This window comes from Podarcis vaucheri (assembly GCF_965113315.1).
Source record: "Podarcis vaucheri genome assembly, chromosome: 4".
In the NCBI taxonomy this organism is placed as follows: domain Eukaryota; kingdom Metazoa; phylum Chordata; class Lepidosauria; order Squamata; family Lacertidae; genus Podarcis; species Podarcis vaucheri.
Genome location: NC_138762.1, coordinates 12,460,563 through 12,483,205, shown reverse-complemented (window position 1 = coordinate 12,483,205; position 22,643 = coordinate 12,460,563). Strand labels below are relative to the sequence as shown.

Below are 22,643 nucleotides of genomic sequence, written 5' to 3'. Positions count from 1 at the left end.
CCTAACTAAAGACACACCGGAACATTGACTTTGGTCACTTGCCATCTTTTGAAAGATGGTTAGGTTTGGACATCTTGTAAACACTTATCTTTTTGCCCAGGCTTTCCATGGACCCTGTTTTATGTGTGCAAATTAAGTCATTTCTCATTAAGATACAAACAAAAGCAAACTTCTCCCCACCCCAAAAGGAAACTAGTGTGGCTCCCAAAATGAATTTTGCCCTGGTGCCTCTATGTTATGGGCCTGGTCTAAGTGATGTCTAGTGAAGACATCTGAAGACAGCCCTGTTTAGGGGAGTTTTTACTGTCTGACTTTTTATCGTGTTTTTAATACTCTGTTGGGAGCTGCCCAGAGTGGCTTGAGAAACCCAGCCAGATGGGTGGGGTATAAATAATAAAATTGTTGTTGTTGTTATCTGGTGCTTTCCAGATGTTTTGAACTATGTATAGCCCCCATCAGTGCTGTCCAACACAGCCATGCTAGCTGAGACTGACAAGAACTATAGTCCGAGACACACCATTTAGACTTTGGATATACATTATGAAGAAACCCTTTCTGGGACCCTACATTTAAATTCTTCCCTGGTTTCCTTGCTGGTCCTAGTAGGACCAGCATGGCCAGTTAGCCCTGGTGCTCATTTGATGTCTACTGACTGAGGTCCCCCCCCAAAAAAATGACCCCTGAATTTTTGAATTTTATTGATATTGATGCTGCGTTTTTTGCCGTTTTAGGCTGTTTTTAAGTAGCATTTTAATCAATGTTTTATATTTGCTGTTAGCTGCACTGAGCCCAGTTTTTATACCGGGAAGGGTGGGGTATAAATAAATTTATTATTATTATTATTATTAGTGGCGCCAGAGCCAGTGATAGGTGGAACCAACTAATTTTGCTCCCATCCGCATCCCTGCTAAGTTCTATGAGAGCAACCCTGGGACTAAGGAAGAAGAGGAGGAAGCAGACAAAAGGGCAGTCAGGTGAGGGCAGAATAAGGCCCCATTTGCTCTAATGGATCACCTTCTGCGCCTGAAAGTTGCAGCTTCTGCAAGTAGGAGATCCCAGAGATCTTGGCAAGAGGCAGCAGACATTACCCCAGTACCCTGGCAGTCCTCCATGTAGGATAACTATTGTCTGTCTGCGTAAATTTCTCCCACGGTTTCCAGCGGCACAGATTACTTTGTCCTGCCGTTTGGCTAGGCTCCACAGCCCACTCATTCTGGAACAGTGTGGAGGAAGGGAGCGAAATGATTGGCTTTAATGGGATTACTCTGGAGCAAACGTGCCTAACAGCTCTGGATGACCTCATTTGTTTTGCAGCATGTTCTGCCTGCGCGTTGCAGCCTCTTGAGGAGCTGGGGTGTTTTTTTACGGGATGGCTTCGTTTCAGGGGTGGGTGGAGTGAACGATTTGCTTTAAAAATAGCATTTGGGTAGCCTTGCAAATGCATTATTGATAACCACTTGCATTTATTATAGCAGAGGAGTGCTTGCAAACAGCGTCTTCATTAAGGGCTCTTCCAGCTGACGGGAGGGGGAAAGGAGGGTTTCCATTTCCATTTACCGTATTTTTTGCTCTATAAGATGCACCAGACCACAAGACGCACCTAGTTTTTGGAGGAGGAAAACAAGAAAAAAATATTCTGAATCTCAGAAGCCAGAACAGCAAGAGGGATCGCTGTGCAGTGAAAGCAGCAATCCCTCTTGCTGTTCTGGCTTCTGGGATAGCTGCGCAGCCTGCATTCGCTCCATAAGATGGACACACATTTCCCCTTACTTTTTAGGAGGGAAAAAGTGAGTCTTATAGAGAAAAGAATACGGTGATTCTTTGCATTGTATCCAATTCCTAGTTCTCAGAAAACATCTTTTGGCAGAATTTGAGGTGGGCCTTTCTGATGTTGCCTTTTTTGGTGGGGAACGAAAGTGAATTGCAAAGGCAGGGGTGAAATATCCTACACCTTCTTGTGTTCTCCTTGTAGTTGACAGCTCCCCCCACCATTTTTTATTCTCCAGCAAAGTTCCAGAATGATGCTACAACATGTAATGTCATCCAAACCCATAGCCAGAAGGGGGCAGGAGAAAGAGTGGCTATCATTTTTTTCACCAAATGCAGCTCACAACAATGCTGTGTCTTGCTGTATTGTAATAATGATGATGATGATGATGATGATGATAATAATAATAATAATAATAATAATAATAATAATAATAATAATAATTTTATTTATACCCCGCCCTCCCCAGCCAGAGCCGGGCTCAGGGCAGTTAACACCAGTAAAATTACAGTAAAAACTTAATAGGGGGAAAAAACCAATATAAAATACAGGTTAGGTAAAGGTAAAGGGACCCTTGACCATTAGGTCCAGTCGCGGATGACTCTGGGGCTGCAGTGCTCATCTTGCTTTATTGGCCAAGGGAGCCAGCGTACAGCTTCCGGGTCATGTGGCCAGCATGACTAAGCCACTTCTGGTGAACCAGAGCAGTGCACGGAAACGCCGTTTACCTTCCTGCTGGAGCGGTACCTGTTTATCTACTTGCACTTTGATGTGCTTTTGAACTGCTAGGTTGGCAGGAGCAGGGACCGAGCAATGGGAGCTCACCCCGTCACGGGGATTCAAACTGCCGACCTTCTGATCGGCAGGTCCTAGGCTCTGTCCCTGTTTTCATTAGAGGATATGGAGCTATCCAACCCCCAAGCCGTCTGAAGGCAATCCTGTATAGGGAAGTTCTTTTTTTAATGCTTGTTGTTTTATTATGTTTTTACATACAGTGGTACCTCGGGTTAAGAACTTAATTCCTTCTGGAGTTCCGTTCTTAACCTGAAACTGTTCTTAACCTGAGGTACCACTTTAGCTAATGGGGCCTCCTGCTGCTGCTGTGCCGCCAGAGCATGATTTCTGTTCTCATCCTGAAGCAAAGTTCCTAACCAAGGTACTATTTCTGGGTTAGCGGAGTCTGTTACCTGAAGCATCTGTAACCCGAGGTACCGCTGTATGTTGGAAGCTGCCCAGAGTGGCAGAGGCAACCTCATAAGATGTGTGGGGTATATATAGTAAAATGATCATTATGGAATGGGACGACCCTATTTTCATCGGAGAAACGTTGGAGGGTATGGATGTGCCATCGCACAAACCTTTGTGTGTGAAATAGCAGAGGTGTGGCTGGAAAGTGTTAAGCCCCTCCCCACCGCTAGATGGAAGACAGATTGAAGAAAAGGACCTGTGAATTGGCCCCGCCTCCTAATTTGACTAATCGTGGTTAGAAGCAGCTAGGAGCAATGTGGAATCATAGATCTAAAAAAAAGTTTAGTCTCGTACATGCCGGCCAGCTTCCATTTTGGACTTGAAACTGTTATGTACTGAAGTTCTCACCCTGGGCCAGCAGGGGGATACTGTAGATAGTTATGCAAATAAGGGATCAAAAGTGACGTTCAGTGATTGGATAGTTTTAGAAAGTCGTTACAGTAACGTTGTACTGGAGCTCTATATAAGCAGGCTGACTGAACCCTTCAGTTCAGTTCTGTCCTGGCCTGTGAATAAACAAGAGCTGTTTGGAGAATTGCTGTGTCGTCTGATATGTTCATGCACAACTTAACAGAAACCATCATTTTGGGCTTATCAGAAGTACGTAAAGGCAAGAATCGGGGAGGGGGAGCACCGGCCAGCAATGGCGACCACTTGCGAGGTGCTGGAACTGTGCTCCGGTTGGAAGACGAAAAAGCACTGCTCTCAGTCATTTTTAAATCCTCTGCCTTCAAATGCATTTTACCTTCTCTTAACCACAAGTGTTCTATTTCTTTTTTAAAGTGGATACGTTGCACTAGAGCAACAGAGCACTGGAATCCGCTTCAATTGTGCAAACCTAATTTTCCCAGAGACATCCCTTGCGTGTGTTGTGGGAAAATGTCAGAGTGTCTGCCGGTTGCTTTTAGAATAAGCTGATGGCTACTCATGCTGCTTGCTGGTTCTTCCTAATTTTTATATATTTGTATCGTGCTGCTGTTGTTTTCCTCATGGTAAATTGCCTCAGGCCTTTTGTTTTCAGTAGCAGTCACCTAACATAACAAATAAGCAATACAATTAATACTAATACGAAACTCCCATCTGTAAGGCATGCTGACAGCTTGCTAGCAAATATTGTCTCCATTGTCTGAAAGTGGGTGTGAGGCATTTCTTTTTTTTCCATAAAAGGGATTCTGAGCCCTTTTAGTTGCTGTGAGTATTTGGAGATGAAGTAATTGTTCCCCTAGATTAATGTGGGATACAGGGATTAATGCTCTCTTGTAATGTGGTGCCAAATGTCAACCCTCGCTTCCTCACCATGACAGACTTTCAATTCTATTTTCATTTGCATCTTCTGCAATCTTAACTCCATCACTGTGGACCTGCTTATCACTCAAGACCTGCGAAAGGTCTCTCCCCTTCAATTATTTTTTATTGATTTTCCATAATTTTTAACAAATTGTGACCAAATTAATACAAATTTTATACAAATTCGTATAACCCCCCCTCCCAATGTTCCCTCTATTTTTCTCCCTCCATCGCTGCTCCCGGCGCAATAACAGTTCCAACTTTCATTTTAAAATTTCACCCCTTCTCCCTCCACGTCACCTGTTCAGTTACCAATTTCTGCTAAGACTTTCATACATTTTTAAAAAACCTGTCCTCAAAGTAGGGGGGTAGAGTAAATCTTCTTTTATCTATCTATATAATAATCTTTAATTAGGGCCTTTTCAGTGATGGCTCCGACCTGGTGGAATGCTCTGTCCCATGAGACTAGGGCCCTGCAGGATTTAACCTCCTTCTGTCGGGCCTGTAAGACAGAGCTATTCCGTATGGCCTTTCATTTGAATTCAGCATGATCTTTTATTTCCCTTCTCTTCCCTCCCCCTCCCCTTTTATGAAGATTACCAGCTCTGAGACCCCACAGCAAATTCTCCCCTGGCCTCCTCGTTGGCCCAAGTAGGACTAATTCAGCCAGCTAGCGCTGGTGACTATCTAATGCTTATTAGATGGATTTCCCCCAAATTGATTCTTGAACTTTAAATTTTATTGTTATTCATGTTTTAATACTGTATTTTACGCTACTTCTACAATTAAGTGTTTTAAAATTGTTGTTAGCCACCCTGAGCCCAGTTTTCTGAACCGGGAAGGGCAGGGTATAAATAAAAAAATATTATTATTATTTAGTATTAATCAATTTTAAAATGTTTCTCTCTAGTACCTCTTGAATAGTTGTTGTTGTTTAGTCGTTTAGTCGTGTCCGACTCTTCATGACCCCATGGACCAGAACATGTCAGGCACTCCTGTCTTCCACTGCCTCCCGCAGTTTGGTCAAACTCATGCTGGTAGCTTCGAGAACACTGTCCAACCACCTCGTCCTCTGTCGTCCCCTTCTCCTTGTGCCCTCCATATTTCCCAACATCAGGGTCTTTTCCAGGGAGTCTTCTCTTCTCATGAGGTGGCCAAAGTATTGAAACCTCAGCTTCAGGATCTGTCCTTCCAGTGAGCACTCACAGCTGATTTCCTTAAGAATGGATCAGATTGATCTTCTTGCAGTCCATGGGACTCTCAAGAGTCTCCTCCAACACCATAATTCAAAAGCATCAATTCTTTGGCGATCAGCCTTCTTTGATGGTCCAGCTCTCACTTCCATACATCACTACTGGGAAAACCATAGCTTTAACTATACGGGCCTTTGTTGGCAAGGTGATGTGTCTGCTTTTTAAGATGCTATCCTGTCGTTTAAGGCAGCTCAAATGCAGATAACTGAGTCGGTGGTAGGTGAGTGGACCAAAGGGGTGACGTGTACAAGGATTGCTGAGATCCCTTTATTGTAAGATGCATGCCTTCTCCTCCCGGAATGGATGTCCCTTGTTTCGACACTCTTTGTTTCCAAGGGGCATAATGGATTCCTCTCATACATAATAGATGCTCCTTGTGTATTTCATAGGGCATAATGGATGTCAAGCACCACAGCTCTAAAGCATCCCTTTATTATGAAATTTTGATCTGGCAGCCCTTGGGGCACGAAACCTCTTGGCTGCCTGTTTTATTTGGTTTCACGCTTCACACTTTACTCTGAATGGGAGGAAGTGCTGGGACAGTCCCTTCGAGGGTTGGCTTTCGATACAAGGAAAGCCAGATGCTGACAAGACATTCTGGGTTGGCGCATGGGTTTGTATACAAATACTGGGATTGAATCATAGAATTGTAGAGTGGGAATCTCAGCGAAAGCATCCATGGCAGATGGCCACCCAACCTCTGCTTGAAAAGTTCCAAGGAAGGGTTTGACCATGTGGGAAGGAAATAGGCTACACTGGTAAGCCAAATAATAATAATATTATGATAATTTATTATTTATACCCCGCACATCTGGCTGAGTTTCCCCAGCCACTCTGGGCGGCTCCCAATTGAGTGTTAAAAACAACACAGCATTAAATATTAAAAACTTCCCTGAACAGGGCTGCCTTCAGATGTCTTTTAAAGATAAGATAGCTGCTTATTTCCTTCCCATCTGAAGGGAGGGTGTTCCACAGGGCGGGCGCCACTACCGAGAAGGCCCTCTGTCTGGTTCCCTGTAACCTCACTTCTCGCAATGAGGGAACCACCAGAAGACCCTCGGAGCTGGACCTCAGTGTCTGGGCTGAATGATTGGGGTGGAGACGCTCCTTCAGGTATACAGGACCCAGGCTGTTTACGGCTTTAAAGGTCATCCCGAACACTTTGAATTGTGCTTGAAAATGTACTGGGAGCCAATGCAGATCTCTCAGGACCGGTGTTATGTTGTCCCGGCAGCCACTCCCAGTCACCAGTCTAGCTGCCGCATTCTCGATTAATTGCAGTTTCTGGGTCGCCTTCAAAGGTAGCCCCACGTAGAGCGCATTGCAGTAGTCCAAGCAGGAGATAACTAGAGCATGCACCACTCTGGCGAGACACTCTGTGGGCAGGGAGGGTCTTAGCCTGCGTACCAGGTGGAGCTGGTAGACAGCCGCCCTAATGAAAGCCAAACCCTAATGAAACAGTGTCCATCCAATTGCTTAATATCCTTCTTTAAAAGAGCCCATGAAAATATGTTGGCAGTTTCCCAGATTCTTTAGTCTGCCTCCCCCCAAATCTTCTTATGCACAGTTAAGGGATTAAGATCACACTTTCCCCCACCAGCATGCATGCATGTCTCACCAGGCAATCGCATGTGGGCACAACATTTCAGAAGAGGGCATCTGCATGCAATATCTAACATTTTTTTTATTTATGCATTTGACTGATCATCCGCCCAGTGACGAGAGTCCTCCAGGCGATTGAGAAAGCAGAAACAAATTAAGAGTCGCAGTCAAAGTAAGGCAAGCATTTAAGAAGCAGCAAATGAAAAGGCTATAAAATCAAAACAAATTCCTTTGGAACAGAGATCATCAAGAGATTAAAAGATTGCTGCAATGGTCAGCTGGAATAGAGAGGCAAAAAGATAAACATTTCACAAAGCTGAACGGCTGTGCCAAAACCAGAGTTTAATGTACAGCCGACCTTGGAATGCAAGCACGATTCACCGCTGACAAGAATCACTGTTTTGTCTGTGAAAGGTCTGGGGGATCTGTATTTTGGTCATGTTCAGTTACGGTGCAGTATCACAGGACTTTGTATGAGACAGGGCTTCTGCGAAGGCTGAAGTTCAACAGGTGCAACTACTTCAATCTCAGCTTTGCATCGCTGGAGGGAAATAATAGCTAACGGGCATCCCCTCTGGAGGGGAAAAAGTCTCTGACCTGTATGAAATGTGGAGCCGCTGGAGACAAGTGGAAGTTTGTGTGCAGCCAGCGAAGTATGCCTACAAACAGCCAGTTCTTTAATCTCAGCATGAGAAAGTTGAAAGGGAGAAAGATCAGTTTTACAGAGCAAAAACGCCGGCTGTAGTTGACACGGTATACGCAGCGGAGAGAGGTCAAAACGCAAAATTCAGATTTTCAGTAATGCGGCCATCTCGCAGTCATGCTGAACAAACTCCTCATTGTGTGCACATAACAAATGGACTTTTCTTCCATATTGGGCTGCAAGGCTCCTTTGTTGTCTTCCTTTCTTCCCCCCTTTCCAGAGCAAACTTATTTGTTGTCAACAGAGCCAGGGGGAGGACAAAAAAAACCAAAAACCAACCTATCGCTTTCCCTCTGTTTGCGTTCCCATGTGTCTCCTTTATATTAACCTGGGCCATTGATAAAGTGCAGGATCTTGTTCCAGACCCTTATCTGGCTCCTGTTTGGCTTTGCTCTCTCCCTGCGCCCCACCCCCGGTGTGCTCTCCACCGCAACAACTCAACTGTCCAACACTCTCCCTGTGACCTTGCACTGGGAGCCATTCTGTCCCTTCCCAGCGCCGGAAACTGACTTCTCCCCTCTCATCAACTCAGCGTGCACAGAGCCTAGACTTTTGCCCCCGGGCTCCGTCACCGCCACATTGGTATCGACACCGACAGCCGAGAGAACGTCTAGGCAGCAGCTTCCTGGGCTTGGGCTGCGATATTATCAAGGCCATCAGCTTGAGTAAGCTGTAACCACGGAGTCCTGTTACAATCTTCCATCCCCGGCCCGTATTACGACACCGGGTCAGTCCCTTTGTGGCTGGCCTTGTAAGAAAGCACTGTCCTTGATAGGAGGGCGATAAATGAAGCCGATACTTCCTGCCGTACTTTGCATGGCACATATAAAATTACCGGCTGGGTGGAAGACGCTTTGCGATACAGTTGCGTCAGGAGAACCAGGCAAGACTGGGATTAAAGAACAGGCTTGCAATGACCTTTGCTCTCGGGGAAGAGCTGTAGCTCATTGGCACTGATCCTGGCTTTCATGTAGAAAGTCCCAGGTTTGATCCCCAGCATCTCCTGGTAGGACTGGGAGTGTCTCCCACCTGAAATGTTGGAGATGCTCCTCTATTGATATTTCTACATTGCAGGGATTTGGACTAAATGACCCTTGGAATTCTATGACTCTGTGGGGTGGGTTTTTTGTTGTTGTTTTTGCATAATTTTAATTTTCAGGGTTTATAACGAAAATCCTGCTGTTGCCTTTTTAACATTCTAAATCTGAGATAGTCAACATGGTGCCATTCAGACATTGTTTGACTACAACTCCCATGAGCCCCACCACCAAGGCCAATGCTCAGGGATTATGGGGGTTGTAGTCCAGCAAAATCCGGAGGGCACTGTGTGGAAGAAAGGCTGTAAAGCTGTTTTCTTCTCGGTCCACTTGCTTTCCTTGCATGGCAGTCAACTAACCAGGCTGAACACCTTTGGATGCTTATATGGCTGCTATCATTGTGGTATTTTAAACACCATACGCTTGTAACAAAGTTGAAACAGACCAGTCCGTGTATTACCCATCCGTTGCATCAGTTATCTCCTGCCGCTTTACTCAAGAGGACCGCACATGTCCGAAGGGATTGGCAAGTCTTCACAAATGTTCCCATATTGCTCTGGAGGAAAACCGCAGCCTCACCATCAGTTTTGTAAAAAGTTGGAGGGGAGATAAATAATAATAATTAATAATAATAATAATAATTTATTATTTGTACCCCGTCCATCTGGCTGGGTTTCCCCAGCCACTCTGGGTGGCTTCCACAGAGACCAAAAATACACTAAAATGTCACACATAAAAAATTTCCCTAAACAGGGCTGCCTTAAGATGTCTTCTGAATGTCAGGTAGTTGTTTATCTCTTTGACATCTGAAGGGAGGCCGTTCCACAGGGCGGGCGCCACTACCAAGAAGGCCCTCTGCCTGGTTCCCTGTAACCTCACTTCTCGCAATGAGGGAACTGCCAGAAGGCCCTCGGTGCTGGATCTCAGTGTCCAGGCTGAACAATGGGGGTGGAGACGCTCCTTCAGGTATACAGGACCGAGGCCGTTTAGGGCTTTAAAGGTCAACACCAACACTTTGAATTGTGCTCGGAAACGTACTGGGAGCCAATGCAGATTTCTCAGGAGCGGTGTTATGTGGTCCCGGCAGCCACTCCCAGTCACCAGTCTAGCTGCCGCATTCTGGATTAATTGCAGTTTCCGGGTCACCTTCAAAGGTAGCCCCACGTAGAGTGCATTGCAGTAGTCCAAGCGGGAGATAACTAGAGCATGCACCACTCTGGCGAGACAGTCTGTGGGCAGGTAGGGTCTCAGCCTGCGTACCAGATGAAGCTGATAAACAGCTGCCCTGGACACAGAATTAACCTGCACCTCCATGGACAGCTGTGAGTCCAAAATGACTCCCAGGCTGCACACCTGGTCATTCAGGGGCACAGTTACCCCATTCAGGGCCAGGGAGTCCCCCATACCCGCCCGCCCCCTGTCCCACAAAAAAGTACTTCAGTCTTGTGGCCTAGGGAAAAGGTGAGTGGCTATATAGTGGGTGGCCTGGCGGGAGCATCCTAAATGCTATATAAAGAGACCTGGAAGGGCTCTGTGGCCTGGGGCTTCACCATCTCTGTTTAAGCCTCCTTTCGCTCTGCTACCCCCATGTCAGAAAACGAAACTAGGAGAGAAAGTGAGGACCAGTCCAAATTTTGCTAGTGTTCTGTGGTTACAGAACCCCATGAGATGCCATTACAATGATTTCTCATGGCATTGCCTGACAGCTCCGGAGAGGGAAACACTAAACTCGCTACCGGAGCGACGGCCCTCCGCTTTTGATTTTTAAACTCAAGTTGTCTGCTTTTTCGGAGCCGGCCGGTGCAATGATTTCCCTGTGCGTTGTAATCTGGTTTATAGATCTGTATAAGGGTTTTTATGGCAGCACTTGATTATGCAGTGTCCCAAATGATTTATCAAAGGAGCTGATGTAAAAGGCCAGCAAGAAATGCCGGGGAAATTAACTACCTAATTCTTTCTGGGAAGTAAACAAACAGCTGGAGTCTCGGGAAACTCGGGACCCCAGTCTGGGAGCAGGAAGCAACTTCTCGCTTCCTTCTCCCAAGTGACGTTCCTTTGTGTTCAGTAAAAATGTTTAACTCAGCATGGGCAGAAGGCAGGTGAAAAGATTACAAGGGGGAGACAAAGTGTACGTCAGCATCCCTTAATTAAGAGCTGGGGAACCTTGTTCTTCAAAGGCCACAGGGCACTCTCTGTGGTGGCCCCTAAATTGTGGAACTTGCTCCCCACAGAGGCACATCTCGCACCGTCATTGCACAGCTTAGGCACTCAAAGTGTATATTTTTAGGACTTGCCTTCTTTTTGTGACTGTAAATTGTTTTAAACTCTTCTTAATACAGTGGTACCTCGCAAGACAAATGCCTCACAAGACAAAAAACTCGCTAGACGAAAGGGTTTTTTGTTTTTTGAGTTGCTTCGCAAGACGATTTTCCCTATGGGCTTGCTTCGCAAGACGAAAAATGAAAACGTCTTGCAAGTTTGTTTCCTTTTTCTTAACACCGTTAATACAGTTGCGACTTGACTTCGAGGAGCAGCTCATAGAATGCGGTGTGGTAGCCTTTTTTGAGGTTTTTAAAGACTTTGGTGATTTTTGAAGCTTTTCCAAAACTTTCCCGACACCGTGCTTCGCAAGACAAAAAAAATTGCAAGACGACAAAACTTGTGGAACGAATTAATTTCGTCTTGCGAGGCACCACTGTACTATGTTTTGATGTTGTAACCTGCCCTGGAACGTTAGGGTGAAGGGCAGGGAATTAATAACAATAATGGTCAAGTTGAAGGTACACCTAGAATTCTAACCTGGTTGACCCAACTTGTAACCCAGGTAATAATGAATAATGGTAATAAATTTTAGTGTGTTTCTGTAGTGCAATTCAGAACAGGAAAATGGCTCATCTTCTTCAAAAACTTCATTGTACTCCAGTACATCAAGGGCATTACACGTTCTAAATTTTGGGAAATATTTCTTTATCATGGTTTCCATTACTCTGCCTCTCCCCCACCCCCCAAAAAATACCCTCTGGTGGCTGCTGTCATATGCTCCCAGGTTGTCTTTCAGTATAATGAAATATTAACTTAATACGTTTTTCTTTTCTGCAACTGGGATATATGTAGAAATATCGATTCAGACCAGGCGAGACAGTATGTCGTTCGTATAATATAGTATTTCATGAGAATGACATGAGGGTAAGTGCACAGGAAAGCGAAGTATATATGGCCATGCATGGAATATAAAGATGGATTTGTACATTTGTTAGTGCAAAACCAATGCCTCCTGCATTGCTTTTCTGAGCGTATTAGTCACTAATCCCTTTCCCAGTGAATCTTCTTGTAGAAAAGAAAAGAGAAATGGTTCTCTGGGCCATTGATTTTCCTGTAACCCAACCTTTTGCAGAAGCTTTTAGAATTTTCTATCTTGATACTGCTGCATCTTAAGCTAAGAACATTCCCCCCCTACAAAAAAAAAAAAAAAAACTGTGGCCCAGTTGGGCTGCTGCTGGATCAGGCCAGTGGTCCATCTGGGCCAGCATCCTGTCCTCACAGTGGACAACTGAGTGCCTACAGAAAGCCCACAAAATGGATCTGAATGCGATCGCGCTCTGCCCCTTGTCATTCCCAACAATGAGTTTGAGGAGATAGGCGGAGCATTGCCATAACGGCCAGTAGTCATTGTTAGCCTTTGCCCTCCATGAATTTGCCTAATCCCTTTGGAAGCCATCCAAGTTGGTGCCCATCTGCCTTTCCTTGCAGGAGCTAATTCCATAATTTTCATGGGTGGCGCTGTGGGTTAAACCACAGAGCCTAGGGCTTGTTAATCAGAAGGTCGGCAGTTCGAATCCCCGCGACGGGGTGAGCTTCTGTTTCTCGGCCCCAGCTCCAGCCAACCTAGCAGTTCAAAAGCACGTCATAGTGCAAGTAGATAAATAGGTACCGCTCTGGTGAGAAGGTAAACAGCATTTCTGTGTGCTGCTCTGGTTCGTCAGAAGCGGCTTAGTCATGCTGGCCACATGACCCGGAAGCTATACGCTGGCTCCCTCGGCCACTAAAGCGAGATGAGCGCTGCAACCCCAGAGTCGTCCGCGACTGGACCTAACGTTCAGGGGTCCCTTTACCTTTACCTTTATGCACTGGTTGAAGAGGGCCTGTCTTTTACATATCCAACATTTAGCTGCATTGGATGGCCCTGACTTCTGGTAGTAAAACAGGGGGAGAAAAGATTTACCCGCTTTCTCTATCCCATGCATTATGGCATACACCTGTATTGTGTCCCCAAATTACATTCCTAGCTTCAAAACCAGGTTTGAGTGTTAGGAGAACTCACTCCCTGCTCTTTCCTTGGACCCAGAGACCCAGAGACCCTGACTCATTCCAAACCAGAGATACCCCTTGCATCCAAATAAAGGAATACTGGTCCAATATCAGTTAAATAACTAAGGGAACAACTCGGGTTTCAATTTGAGTTCGCAGAGCTGAAGAAGTGGCACAGTCGAGCAAGTGCAACAATTTCCTCTGTCAAATTGAACAAATCGAAGCCTGATTTCTGTGTAGCACAGCCTAGCAATTAAGTTTGTCACCTTCGTTCCCTCTGTAATAAGTGCCACATTCGTAGGGAAAATTGGTCCCCCACGCCAAAGGATGTTATGAAAAATAGGAAGATGCCTTTGATTTCCATTTGCATAGGTTTAAATTGTGTTACATGGGGTAAATCGGCTATAGGACTGCTTCCAGGAACCAGCCAAAATGGGAACCAAGAAAGGCATGCAGAAGTAGGGATGTTGTGAAAGCAGAACAATCATGCAAGATCGCTGGATTCTTCTGGTGGTGATTTCCTTTCCCGGCATTGCTTGTGAAGTCGCCCGTATAGTTCTTAGCGCTTTGGGGGCGGGTGTTGTTGTTGTTGTTTAGTCGTTTAGTCGTGTCTGACTCTTCGTGACCCCATGGACCAGAGCATGCCAGGCACTCCTGTCTTCCACTGCCTCCCGCAGTTTGGTCAAACTCATGCTGGTAGCTTCAAAAACACTGTCCAACCATCTCGTCCTCTGTCGTCCCCTTCTCCTTGTGCCCTCCATCTTTCCCAACATCAGGGTCTTTTCCAGAGAGTCTTCTCTTCTCATGAGGTGGCCAAAGTATTGGAGCCTCAGCTTCAGGATCTGTCCTTACAGTGAGTACTCAGGGCTGATTTCCTTCAGAATGGAGAGGTTTGATCTTCTTGCAGTCCATGGGACTCTCAAGAGTCTCCTCCAGCCCCATAATTCAAAAGCATCAATTCTTCGGCGATCAGCCTTCTCTATGGTTTTGGGGCGGGTAGATGAGAGCAAAGCTGTGGTCCAAGCAAACCTGTCAGCACTGCCTTGCAGACATGCTGCAGTTTGTTCCTGTTCTTCCAATTAAGGGAAGCAAATGGAAATATTCAAATAGAGGGGAAGTACTAGGCAACCTATTCCCTTTGATCAGATGACAGCAGCATTTTGTTTTCTGCTTTTTAAAACGGGATTTGCCTGATTAGCTAGGTCTTTAAACCCAGAGCAGAAGCACTTTCAGCGACGGGTCGGGCATCACAATTTATTTATTTTTTAAAAAAACGGGGAAAAGCAACGTGCAATTTCTCACAGCCGGAGATTTGGCTCAAAGGTTGTTTACACACCCTTCAATCCAAACGGGGAAGACCTTTTTTATTTGATCATCTCTGGTTCGGGAACAGGTGTGATGTTGCAGCCGCCTCCAGCACAAAAGCCACATTGCAGACCTGAAACAACCAGCAGCGCCTCATTAATATTAAAGCCAGGAGACATCGTTAGTTAGTTTGTTTTGTATCGCCTACTGGGAGGTGGGTTGAAAAATTGCGGCATTTCTCCCCTGTCTTACAGCAATCTTGAAGCAGCCTTCCTTAGCCAGGGGCTGCTCCCCTGGATGGACCTCGTCTACCAGCAGCCCTGGCTAGCATGCCCAATGGTCTGGGACAATGGGAGTTGGAGCCCAGCAATGCAGGGAGAGCGTGGGCCTGGAGAAGATTATCTCGAGTTGCAACACTCTTTGAAGTGTGTGATGAAGAGCCCTGGTAGATCAAGCTGTTGACCTGTCTTGCCCAGTGTGCTGTTCTCACAGTGGCCAACCAGGTGCCCATGGCAAGTCTACAAGCAGGAATCGAATGCAGTTTCTTGCAACTGGTATTTTAGACACAAGACTGCCCTTGACATGGATGCAGTGAAACCCCTTGGTTAGGGAATATCATAGCAGGAACCAATTCTCAGGATTAGGCTGAGCCAATTCAATGATAGGGCTGGCCAATATAGCCATATACAGTGGTGCCTCGCAAGACGAAAAGTATCCGTTCTGTGAGTCTCTTCGTCTAGCGGTTTTTTCGTCTTGCGAAGCAAGCCCATTGACGGATTAGCGGATTAGCGCTGTTAGCGCTATTAGCGGCTTTTAGCGGCTTATCGGCTTAGCAGATAAGCGGATAAGCGGCTTAGCGGCTTAGAAAAAGGGGGGGAAGGAAAAAACTCCGCAGGAACTCGCAAGACATTTTCGTCTTGCGAAGCAAGCCCATAGGAAATACGTTTTGCGAAGCACCTCCAAAAGGGAAAATTATTTCGTCTAGCGAGTTTTCCATCTTGCAAGGCGTTCGTCTTGCCTGGCACCACTGTACAGTGGTACTTTGGGTTACAGACACTTTGGGTTACAAACTCCGCTAACCACTTTGGTTGCTCCAGGTTGAGAACTTTGCCCCAGGATAAGAATGGAAATCGCGCGCCAGCAGGAGGCCCCATTAGTGAAAGCACGCCTCAGGTGAAGAACCGTTTCAGGTTAAGAACGGACCTCTGGAACTAATTAAGTTCTTAACCCGAGGTACCACTGTATCATCCAAAACAAGTCTGAAGTTCATATCAGCCAATCAGAAGCTGTGATTTGGCTTTCAAACATTTCGGAAGTCGAACGGACTTCCGGAACAAATTCCCTTCGGCGACTGTATGTTTATTGGGAAATTATTTGATTTGTATATCAGTAAAAGTGTTACAACTTAAAAATAAAAATTATTTATAATGATACAGCTCTCCATTCAGAATAACAACAACAATAATAATGGAAACATATATAAAACATATATGAAACCATAATAAAACATCAAGCATTAAAAACTTCCCGATACAGGGCTGCCTTCAGATATCTTCTAAAGGTTGTGTAGTTCTTTATCTCCTTGACCTCTGATGGGAGGGCTTTCCACACGGAGGGCGCCACTACCAAGAAGGCCCTCTGCCTCCATCTTTCGTCCTGCTGGGCAAAAGGCGTTATCACAGTTCAGGGATGCACTCCACCCACACAAAAGTGTTTGAGGAGGAAGCAGTGCAGGGCCATTGAGGGGCGCAACCTGGGGCTAGGGGGTGTGGCCTGGGAAAGGGCGTGATCCAGGAAATGTCCCAAGGGCCAGAGAGAGAGGGTGGCATTTGTCTCCTTTTCCCCTTCCCTGGTCCTTGCTGCAACCAAGCAAGCCTCTGAGGCCCAAACGAACATATAGTCCTCAAGAAGTCTGCAGCCTCACTCCCAGGCGAAGAAGTTCACTTCTCCAAGGCCTGGAGCCTGTGACACAGTCCTTACTCACAGCTGCTTGTCTTCTCTGGTTTAGGGCGATGTCACGGGTGCTACATAACCATGCGATGATTCACAGCATTGTCTACGTGATGATTCAGAAAAGCTGCCGTCCTATATCCACTTAAACCTGTAAGTAAGCCTAAGATGAGCTCAAAGGGGACTTAGCTCTGAGTAGGGTTGTGCTGTGAGACAACTGATGGGGACGGCAATGGGAATGTGCAGAAGTGTTCCTGCTTCTCACGATGGCCATTGATAACCTTAAACCCACACCCCTTAATCCTCCACACCAGAAAACCCGGATAAACCCAGGGTGGCAATAACACATTGACTTGACTGCAGACACGCAGCACTGTGAACTGTTGAGCATGTGCTACTACGTATTCCATGTGGCTGGATATTATCACATATTTCTTTATACCCTGTCTTTTTCTCTGACAGGGACTCAAGGTGAAACAGTTAAAAACATGGGGGTGAGGGGGACAATAACTAAAATAATAATGAAGTGCTTGTATTCCAGGCCCTAAGAGATCTCAGTGCTTTGTCTACCCAGCATGCACTGTTGATCCTGAGCATTGTTTGCTGTTTCCTGCGCGCCTTGCCTGCTTCCTATCTCATCCTCGCATTGCTACCCTGGAATCCTAGAATCCTTGACTCGTAGAGTTGGGATCCTGAGGGTCATCTAGTCTAACTCCCTGCAAGCAGGAGTCTGCAATGCAGGACCCTGAGATAAGGAGTCTCATGCATGGCAAGCATGTTGCGTAACCTTTCTCCTTTGACGCTCACTCATAGCCGAGTAAGATTGTCTTCCATGAACACGGTCTTAGCAGTGGGTCAGTAAGTGACTGCAGAGGCCAATTCTGGATCCACACGTCCTTCCACAGTGGGGACATAGGTTTCTGGGTGGGAGTTGATCATGGTGAGGGTTTGTCAAGTGTGCCTTCCTCTTAGCACGTTTCTCCCTTGCATCCTGAGTTTGAGTGTCTTCAAAGCCCATCCAGTAGCACCTTAAAGACCAACTAAGTTAGTTGGTCTTTAAGGTGCTACTGGAAGGATTTTTTTTATTTTGACTATGGCAGACCAACACGGCTACCTATCTGTAATTCAAAGCCCATGACACCTTTGGTAAAGGCTGTTCTCCAACTGGAGTCCTCAGAGGCCAGTGTTTCCCAGTTGTCAGTGTTTATACTACATTTTTTAAGATTTGCCTTGAGACATTCTTTAAACCTCTTTTGTTGACCACCAGCATTATGCTTTCCATTTTTAAGTTCGGAATAGAGTAGTTGCTTTGGAAGACGATAATCAGGCATCCAAACCAGCCCAACGAAGTTGATGTTGAAGAATCATTGCTTCAACACTTGTCATCTTTGCTTCTTCCGGTACAGTGGCATTAGTTCACCTGTCTTCCCAAATGATATGCAATTATTATTTTTTATTTATGGAATCTTTCGAGGAGTTGTAGATGCCGTTTATAAGTGGTACAAGCATACAGTAAGGTTGGTAATACAACAGCTTTGTAAACAGGCATTTTGGTTTCCCTGAGAATGTCCCAGTCCACAAACACTCTGCACTTCAGTTGGGAGAAAGCTGCACTCACAGAGCTTAGGCAATACTGGATTTCATCATCAATGTTGGCCCTTGTGGAAAGATAGCTGCCCAAATAGGAGAAGTGATCAACACTTTCCAATGTTACACCATTAAGTTGGATTTGTGGCACTGCAGAGGGGGTTTTTGTGCTTGTTGGTGCAGCACTTTGGTTTTTTGGATGTTGAGCAATAGGCCAAGCTTTTCGTAAGCTTCTGCAAAGCTATTTAGGATGGTTTGGAGGTCATCCTCTGAGTGTGTACACACTACATTGTCATCAGCATATTGAAGCTCTAAGACAGAAGTTATGGTAACCTTATTCTTTGCTTTCAGCCTTCTCAAGTTAAAGACCTTTCCATCTGTTTGATATATGGTTTCTACCCTGGTGGGGAGTTTCCTTCCTTTCAACAATGTATAGGATCAGGGAAATGAAAATAATGAATGGAGTTGGGGCGATAAAGCAACCCTGTTTAACACCTGATCCCACTGTGAATGGTTATCTGTGATTGTTGCTGTCATATTATCATGGAGGAGCTGAAGGATGCTCACAAATTTTTCTGGGTAGTTCAATTCTGCCCACTTTGAAGGCTTTTGCAGGTATCCCATCAGTTCTGCTGGCTTTGTTGTTTTTCATTTAGTTAATAGCTGTACACAACTCTCCTGTTGCTAGCTCATTTCTAATTTGTTTTTGTAGAGTTTGTGAGAGGACCTCAGCAGCTACAGGGGAGTTGTGGTTAAGGAGATGCTGGTAATGTCCCAGTGCAATGCAATAGCTTCTTTATCTTTTAGAAGTGTGGGACTGCCTGTTGAGTGTAGGGGGCATATTTCATGAATTATTGGTCCATAGATAGTCTTTGTGGCTTTAAAGAAACTCCGTGCCTTAGTGTTGGCATAGGTTTTTTTCTTAGTGGCACAGTTTCTATCTCTTTGCCAGATCCTTTTCTTGTCAATCATGCGTTCAATCTCACTGTCACTCTCATCAAACCAGTCCTGGTGTTTCTTGTTTTGGTATCCAATAGTTTGTTCACAGGCTGCAGTAATGGATGTCTTTAGCTTGGTCCAGTGTTCCTCGACGTTATCAGCGAACTCCGAAAGCAGTTGGTCCTTAAGAGTTGTTTGGAAGCAGTCTGACTTAATAGGATCTTGAAGGGCTTGAGTGTTTATTTTGTGCCTTGGTTTCCTTCCTTGAAGCCTGCATTGAGGTATAATTTTGATAGGCATTGTGGGACGTATTAATCATGAAGGTCTGTCAGCATTTTCACATACATGTCTCCTAATAAGCACATTTTTGCATGCAGTTCTAACATTAACATTTTTGCACTCATGTTCCCCTGATAGTTTACATTTCATTTTCACCACAGCATGCATATTAGGTGCCTTTGTTCCTAACAGACGGATTTTTGTACATATTGTCTTAGTTGGAGACCTGCACTGCAAAATCCAGAGAAGGGGGGGATTTTGAAGCGTAGCTGTTCTTCGGTTTGCATCTTGCTTCAGGAAGTGTGAATTAGGTAGTTTCTCATTAAAATCCAAACAAATTAGAATTTCTGCCCAGTGGTTCAGTATCTTTTTATTCTGTGAGGCTTTTATTTTGTGGGGTACACATACAATATTTTTTATGGTTTTTAAGCTGCTGGCTCTGTCCCCTTTATTGCCACTGTTTTCATGGAATGAGAATTTTTATGTGTTGTAAACTGCCTTGAGTGATTTGTTTATTTATACCAGAAGGGTGAAATATGCTAAGTCAATAAATAAATAAAAGTCTGAAATGGATTAGGCGACTCTGCTTCAGAGGGAATTGGGTTAGCATTAACCCAATGAAAGTTGGCGACCCCACAGTTGCAATAGTGTCAAGAGAGAGGCTAGTAAATGGTTTTTATGAAAGTAATATCTAACACAAAGTTAAACACCCAACATCGATGCTGATTAGAGATGGGTGAATTTGTCACTTCTGGTTTTTCTCAGTTTCTCCTTCCTATCTTAAGCTCACTTTCCACATCAGTTTGTGATTATATATGTTTTGAAATCATCAAGAAATTTCACCAGTGTTTGGGTGCATATTTATCCCAATACACACAAGTTTAAAATGCAACTTTGATTAATTTATAAACTGCTTTGAGGTGGGTCCCCCCCCTCCCCTGCAGTCAGGCAGTGTATATATTTTAAGAAGCAAACAAATAGACTTTTTTTTTTGCAAAGCATATTTTCCTAATACAATGCATGTCATTTTCACAAATATGTGCTTTTCGATGCGCACTTCAATCTAGTCTTCGCATTGCCATACACACTGCTTGACTTGAGAACTTTGCTGCAAGATCCAGAGAAGCACAGATTTCAAATGATGACTGTGTTTCAGTTTGTGTATTGTTTCAGAAAGTGCAAATTAGGCAGGTTCACCGCTAAATGTGAAATGAGTTTAATTCCGCCTCTCCCTGCCGGTCTGTAGTGCTGGTCATAGCTAATAAAATGGCCGAGTTGGAAGCCCAACATGGGGCTTGAACCCACAGCCTTCAAATTTAGTCTCATGCTCTACGAACTGAGCTGTCAGATGCTGTGATACTCAATAGGGTAGGGTGATACCTTGTTCTCAACATTGTGATATACCACCAGCTAAACATTGTGATATACTGATAAATCAAAAGGAGCTATGTTGGGTGGCTTCACGGTTTTCCCCACATTGTGATTTTTGCATAGCACTCTCTCACACACACACCAGGATTCACGATATATTGCCAGGTCAAAAATTATGAAAACGATATCGCAATATGGACTTCAAACCGGTTTTGAATGATATTATCAATATATTGCCCAGCTGTAATACTCAACCATGTTAGAGGTTAGCTGGAGGTGTTTACATGGGAGAGGAAAGGCTGAGAGGTGTCAGGGGGTGACTCCACAGATAATTTCTGATTTTTTTAACCATTGTTAATACCACACGGGTAGCACTGTGGTCAAACCACTGAGCCTCCTGGGCTTGCTGATAGGAAGGTTGGTGGTTCAAATCCCTGTGATGGGATGAGCTCCCATTGCTCTGTCCCAGCTCCTGCCAACCTAGCAGTTCGAAAGCACACCAGTGCAAGTAGATAAATAGGTACCACTGTGGCAGAAAGGTAAACAGCATTTCTGTGCACTCTGGCACTTGTCACGGTCCTCTGTGCACCAGAAGCGGTTTGGTCCTGCTGGTCACATGACCTGGAAAGCTGTCTGTAGACAAACACTGGCTCCCTCGGCCTGAAAGCGAGATGAGCGCAGCAACCCCATAGTCGCCTTTGACTGGACGTAGCCATCCAGGGGTCCTTTACCTTTTACCTTACCATGATATCCTCCCCTCCAAAAGTAAAGGCAGATGTGTATGCAATGAAAAGGCTTTTGCACAAGCTCCAAGACAGCCTTAACGTTTACCATTGCTCCTCGATGTCTTAATGTGCCGTACATAATCCTTGCCCGTTTTGATTTCCTCACATCCTGTCCTGGAATGAACTGGAGATGCTACGATGACAAGGACTGTGAGTTCTTGCAGTGTTCCTGCGTTTATCTCCTGACATATGGGAGGGAGCATGGTTTTGACCCCCAAGCCCACACATTGGGAGCACGCAAGTAAACAAGCTAGCTCTGAAGGGTGAGAGCATTAATTGGAACACACGCGTAGCAGCTGGCGAGCAGTTGAAAACCTTCACACATGGGAGGTCCCTGCCTCACCAACCACCGAAGAGACCATTGCTCATACGGGGTCAGAAGAGGAAGCTGAAAAAGAGGGGGCAGCACTCTGGCACGTTTTGGCAGGTCGATGAAAACGACTCCCATTGTGGGAGGAAAAAAGGAAGAGAAGAAGAACCTCCGGAGATGAGAGTGGAGGCTGATCATTAGATCCCTGTCTAAGAAGGAATCCTCTTTTGGCAGCAGAGCAGACAGCTGCTAATAAACAGGCTGGTTGTTATCTTTTGTTCAGCACACTGTGTTCTAGTCCATGCGTGGTGGTTAATATCAAGTCTTCATGGCACTGTTTTTTCAACCTTGAGTCGCCATGTGATGTTAAACTACATCTCCCACCATCCTTGGCTGTTGGCTAAGCTGGCTGGCGATGGTGGGGAGGTTGAAGAACATTGCTTGGAAGCAAAGCCCGACTATGATTGGTGGAGAGCATGTGCAGGATAGTAACCTGAGTCACTTATGGCACCTGTGTTTTTAGAAAGCGTTCCTTTATCATTTCTGCCCACCTTCTGAAATAAAGTAAAGGGACCCCTGACAGTTAGGTCCAGTCGTGACTGACTCTGGGGTTGCGGTGCTCATCTCGCTTTATTGGCCGAGGGAGCTGGCGTACAGCTTCTGGGTCATGTAGTCAGCATGACTAAGCTGCTTCTGGCGAACCAGAGCAGCACACGGAAACACCATTTACCTTCCCGCTACAGCGGTACCTATTTATCTACTTGCACTTTGATGTGCTTTCGAACTGCTAGGTTGGCAGGAGCAGGGACCGAGAAACGGGAGCTCACCCCGTTGCAGGGATTCGAACCGCCGACCTTCTGATTGGCAAGCCCTAGGCTCTGTGGCTTAGACCACAGCGCCACCCGCGTCCC

The 22,643-nt window shown here is 45.4% G+C and overlaps 1 protein-coding gene across 10 annotated transcripts in view; it reads left to right on the top strand.

Moving 5' to 3' along the window:
* The window catches only part of TENM4 (teneurin transmembrane protein 4), a 668,032-nt gene that overhangs the window by 60,062 nt on the left and 585,327 nt on the right, over positions 1–22,643 (top strand). For 9 of the 10 annotated variants that reach the window (XM_082218945.1, XM_082218951.1, XM_082218952.1 and 6 more), the window contains exon 2: positions 16,520–16,614. The exons of the other annotated variant lie outside the window; for it this stretch is intronic. The gene's annotated coding sequence lies outside the window, so the exon portion shown is untranslated. The remainder of the gene's footprint in view (positions 1–16,519; positions 16,615–22,643) is intronic. 10 annotated transcript variants of the gene reach the window in all.